Raw genomic sequence first — 6,205 nt, forward strand, 5'->3', positions numbered from 1 at the left:
AAAAAAAAAAAAAAAAAAAAAAAAAAAAAAACAGTGACTTTTAAGATGCAAGAGATGTACTAATGTGTTGGAACAAGAAAGAAGGAAGGAATATGATACCCCAGTAAACTTGAGCCTTCATGCCAGCCTGAACTACTCATCTCTAAGTATGATTTATTTGAGAACAAACCTCTTGAGTCCAAGCTACTGTAGTCTTAGCCACCACCAACCTGACTGGTATCAATACAAACTGACAGTTCATTAAAAATATATATTCGTATGTAAGCATTATTTCTATATTATTATTTATATATATACACTAAAAGATGTTCCACCTAATTCGTAATGTAAATGCAGTTAACAACAATGGAATATTTTTTACCTATAAAATGGGAAATTTCTAAAAATTTGAAATAACTGTTGGCTAAAAGAGGGACATTCAGTATTTTGCTGATGACGGTGTAATTTCAAAAAATGTATAGGGAAAGCAATATAGATAGAAAATACCAAAATTACAAATGTTGTTTACCCATTCGACTTTTAAGAATTTGTCCCAATATACTTACTCGTCAAGTGTAAAATGACAGTACCATATTCTTTGCAGTGTTGTTTAGAATAGAAAAATATTGGAAACGACCTAAATGTTTACCAATATGGAAATGGTTAAATGGATTACAGTAAATCTATACAGCAGTATTCTGCATAACCATAAAAAAAAAGAATGAGGAATTTCTGTATGCATGGGTATGGAAGCATCTTTGAGATAGCTAAACAAAAAAGATAAGGTAGAGTATGCTACCATTTAGTAAAATGTTAGGAGGGGAGAGAATATATATACCTGTTAGCTTCTATATGAATACAATATATGGAAAGAAACTGGAATGATGGTTGCATTACCACTGAAGATGAGACCTTGTGCTAACTTAAAGTACATTAAAGTCTCATCAGAAAACAGACACATCCAAGTGAAGTGGCTCCGTTGTCTGGGGTAAATACCTGGAGTTCGTCTTCTTGTCCCAGGAAAATTTAGGACACAGACGCTCACAAGGAGGTTAGGAGCGGAGGTTTAATAGGCAAGAGAAAGGAAAACAGCTCTCTCCCTAGTGAGAGACAGGGGACTTCTAAGAGGAAAAAGACCAGCCAGCAGGGGATGTGCTGGATTTTATAGCCAGGTGTGAAGTGGCGCTGTCTGATTTACATAGGGCTCACAGATTGGTTTGATCAGGCAAGATGTTTACATAGTGCGCAGGGAAGGCTGGCAGCCCCACCCTAATCTTATGCAAATGAACTTCCCCTTGGCCGGGGCCATCTTGTCTCCTCCTTACTGTACACGTGGCTGACGAAGAGGATGGAAGATGGAGCTGCCATCTTGAACATGATGGGCACAACTGCCGGCATCTATGCCTGCAACTAGATTTTATAGGCTGCTCTTTGTTAAAAATGATTTGGGGCTGCTTTTCATTAAAAACAAAAGCCTTACCAAGGACTTCCGTGCCCTCACTAGCTGTCTAAGTAATTTCTTCTTAACTCCTGTATCAAAAGTAAAGTCCCTGACCTTCTATGGAAGCTGTATATTTAGAAGGGAGAGAGTGAAGAAAGGAGGAGACAAATGTTAAAATTGCTTTAGGAAAATGAGATATTTGAAATTAGAAAACAGAGGATACCCACTTTGGTGAGAATTATTATTTAATGATTGAGTTCAAAAGCAGACAGAAAAATGAGGTCATTTAGACAGCCTTACCGAATTTCTTCTCCTTTTATAAGTATTCAGAACACATTAAGAATTCAAGATAGCCCTGAGGTTGCCTTTCCACAAAGGATTAACTTCTACTTCTGTGCCATTACTTTGGGAAATTGAGAACCAACTGACTTATTTTATGGTGCACTGGAACCCGTGAAAAAGGCCGTACAATATAAATTGTACATGTATCTAAATCAATAAGAAGATGCTACTGGGGCCTCTGCATGTATTCCCAAGATGCAGAACCCCTGAGAGACTCCTTCCATGGTGTGAAGCTAAGGAAAAGTATCAACCAAAGGTGAATCTATGGCACACGCATCCAAACTGGGGTCTCATCTGAGGACAAACCTGAAACAAGGCAGGACTTCCTCAGGTGGCTGTCACTCCTGTGTCTCCTGGTACAGAAGCTGCCAGAGGGGTTGTCAGCTGTTCTAGTCAAGCACATTACTTAAACGTCCATGGAAACAGATTCAGATAACAGGTAGCTCAGCATCCAGGTATTGGAAGATGAGAGAGCAAGAGCAAGGGTTGTCTGCTTGGCAAATAGGAGCTCATAGACCTTGCCCACTCCTGTTGGTTCATGTGGAACAAAGCGGCCTTCCAGCCTTAATGCCACACCCCTCAATAGAGCTGCTTTAGGCAGGAGGGTGAAGAGAACGAAAAACAAGACTTCTCTCACAAAGCAGAAAGCAAGTAAGGTGTGAAAATCAGAGGGTCCTTGCTGGCACTGTGACTATAACCATTCTACAGCTCTTTCTGCAGATTCTCAAGTTTAACTTCCAAAGAATTCAATTATATTTGAAGGTGGAGTCTGTGAAGATGCACCATTGAAGGGGACCAATCTGTTGCATTCAAGTGGCCATGAAATCACGAGGCCTAATTGATAGCTAAAACAGTCTGACGGCCGGGCGCGGTGGCTCACACCAGTAATCCCAGCACTTTGGGTGGCCGAGGCGGGAGGATCACGAGGTCAGAAGATCAAGACTATCGTGGCCAACGTGATGAAACCCGTCTCTACTAAAAATACAAAAATTAGCTGGGCATGGTGGTGCAGACCTGTAGTCCCAGCTACCTAAGGCAGGAGAATCACTCGAACCCAGGAGGCGGAGGTTGCAGTGAGCCGAGATTGCACCACTGCACTCCAGCCTGGGCAATATTGAGCAAGACTCTATCTCAAAAGAAAATCAATCTGATGACATTTTAAAACTTACATTTAAATTGCTGCATAAATGGGCATTCTGAATATATAAATGTGAGCATAGGAGAACAACTTTATCAATCCATCTTTTCTAGAGCAGCACTGTCCTGCTGTTGAACTCGGAACAGTGATGAGGATGTTTTCTATCTGTGCTGCCCGATATGGTAGCGACTAGCCGCACGTGGCTACTGAACCCTTGAAATGTGGCTGCTGTGACTGAGGAAGTGAATTTTTTTTTTTTTAACAAGGAAACCAAAGAAGCCAGGAAGTGAATTTTATTGGTCTTTTATCTTTTTTGGGGGGGGGGGTAATGAGGACCCAGGCTGGAGTGCAGTGGCACAATGACAGCTCACTGCAGCCTTGACCTCCCAGGCTCAGGCGATCCTCCCACCTCAGCTTCCCAAGTAGCCGGGATCCCCAGGCATGCGCCAGTGCACCTGGCCCAGTTTAAATTTAAGTAGCCACAGTGCCTAATGGCTACCATATTGGACACTTCCATTTTAAAGAATAAAATATTTTGTGTGTGTGTATAGAGACAGCGTCTCGCTATGTTACCAATGCCAGTCTTGAACTCCTGGCCTCAAGTAATCCTCCTGCCTTGGCTTCCCAAAGTGCTGGAATTACAGGCATGAGCAACCACGCCTTCCTAAAACTCTTATTTTTAAGTGATCACCCACAAAAGAGAAAACAAAACAAAACACAGCATTACAGTCCTGTATCCAGCTTCTCGTTTGGAGGCACCAACTTAGAACTTGATTGTGTTAGAAACCCTACCAGATACATGAAAACATCTTAACTGTGAGCAACACAGATTCTTTCCTTAATTTTATTTACTTTTTTAATTTTTTTCTTTGAGACGGAGTCTCGCTCTGTCACCCAGGCTGGAGTGCAGTGGCGCGATCTCAGCTCACTGCAAACTCCATCTCCTGGGTTCATGCCATTCTCCTGCCTCAGCCTCCCAAGTAGCTGGGACTACAGGCACCCACCACCATGCCCGGCTAATTTTTTATATTTTTAGTCACTCTATTAGCCAGGATGATCTTGATCTCCTGACCTCGTGATCCACCCGCCTCAGCCTCCCAAAGTGCGGGGATTACAGGCGTGAGCCACTGTGCCTGGCGTTTTTTTTTTCTTAAGACAGAGTCTGGCTGTGTCGCCAGACTGGAGTGCAGTGGCATTATCTCGGCTCACTGCAACTGCCACCTCCCTGGTTCAAGCAATTCTCCTGCCTCAGCCTCCCGAGTACCTGGGACTACAGGTGCCCACAACCATATCCAGCTAATTTTTTTTTTTTTTTTTGAGACAGAGTCTTGCTGTGTCTCCCAGGCTGGAGTGCAGTGGCACGATCTTGGCTCACTGCAAGCTCCGCCTCCCGGGTTCACGCCATTCTCCTGCCTCAGCCTCCCAAGTAGCTGGGACTACAGGTGCCCACCACCACGCTGGGCTAATTTTGTGTATTTTTAGTAGAGACGAGGTTTCACCATGTTGACCAGGATGGTCTTGATCTCTTGACCTCATGATCTGCCCGCCTCAGCCTCCCAAAGTGTTGGAATTACAGGCGTAAGCCACTATGCCTGGCCTACTTATTTTTGATATAGGATTTCTCTGTGTTGCCTAGGCTAGCGTGCAGTGGCACCATCATGGCTCACTGCAGCCTCAAACTTCTGGGCTCAAGTGATCATCCTGCCTCAGCCACCTGAGTAGCTAGAACTACAGGCATATGTCATTATGCCCCAGCTAACTTCTTGTAGAGACTGGTTCTCACCATATTGCCAAGGCTGGTCTCAAACTCCTGGGCTCAAGCAATCCTCCTGCCTCGGCCTCCCAAAGTGCTGGGATTACAGGTGTGAGCATTGTACCCAGACAATTTATTTAATGTTGAAGTATCTTTTGCTTCGTGTCCTTCAAAAAATAGATGAAGAGAGTGGATTCAGTAAGAGAATTGGGGAATTCTACTAAAAGCTTTTGGTTTGGTTGAACGGACTGCTGACTTCCATGCAAGGGGGACCTGCACTTTCCCAAACATCAAGCCTGTCTCTTCCATGCATGTCTCGATTTTAACATTGACCGTGCTCTTTTCTTTTTCTTTTTTCCTTTTTTTTTTTTTTTTTTTTTTGAGATGGAATCTCGCTCTGTCACCCAGGCTGGAGTGCCACTGCACAATCTCAGCTCACTGCAACCTCCACCTCCCAGATTCGAGCGATTCTCCTGCCTCAGCCTTCCGAGTAGCTGGGACTACTGGCATCTGCCACCACGCCCGGCTAATTTTTGTATTTTTAGTAGAAACGGGGTTTTGTCATGTTGCCCAAGCTGGGGGGCTTGAACTCCAGACCTCAGATGATCCGCCCGCCTTGGTTTCCCAAGGGCTGAGATTACAGGCGTGAGCCACCGCCCCCGGCCTGCCCATGCTCTTTCGTTCACGAAGCGTCACCAGCGTGAGCACATGACTCCCAAACTTGTTAGGATGATGATCCAATGATCTGCCTACTGTCAACTTAATGGACATTTTCTCAGCAGAGTAAGATTGGGGTTTATAAAGAAAAAAAATGGCACTCTGGCCCTCTAATTAAATATGAAATGACATCTCTGGAACAAAGGCCATGCTTCTTATTCCCCAACCCCTGCAGCAAGGTCATTCAAGTGAAGGCCAGTGCCTTATCTTTCCAATCACATCTAGTTCATTTCTTTTGCCAGCGAAAATTGAAAGCTTAATGGAATTACCTTCTCCTTTTTTCTAAGCACTCAAGGGTGCTACAAGACATAAAGCGAAAACGTCCTTTTGAGTAAAACCAATTTCCTTATAAATTATATCGCAAAAGCACATTCAACAAACTCCCTAGAGGCAGAAACACCGTAAAGACTGATACCTTGCCGCCAGCTCACTCTCTAATATAAGCTAATTCAGCCAGCCCCTGGAGTCGTAATTTGTAACTCCTCTTCCTTTTTTCCCTCTCTTACCAAGGCTTAGTAAGAGCTCCTGTTAAAAACGGATTCTGACTGAGAGCTGGGGGATGTGGGTGAGGATCCCATGAGTAAAATCCTTTTTTGTTTCAGATAAACATTAAAAGATAACAGCACCACCGAATCTGTGGATCTTCTGTGCAAAGCAACTGCTGGCTTTAAGCTACTCCATATCAAATGAGACCACCTTGTTTGTTGAAACTTATCTCTGTACAGTAAATAAAGATGGACACAGAGAATAAGAGGCATGGTGCTGAAAAGTGGTTCATGTATTATGTGGGCCCCTATGGTGCTCAAGCAGCCAAGCCCGTGAAAAACAGCAACCT

This window comes from Rhinopithecus bieti, unplaced genomic scaffold (assembly GCF_001698545.2).
Source record: "Rhinopithecus bieti isolate Rb0 unplaced genomic scaffold, ASM169854v2 scaffold_66246, whole genome shotgun sequence".
Lineage (NCBI taxonomy): Eukaryota > Metazoa > Chordata > Mammalia > Primates > Cercopithecidae > Rhinopithecus > Rhinopithecus bieti.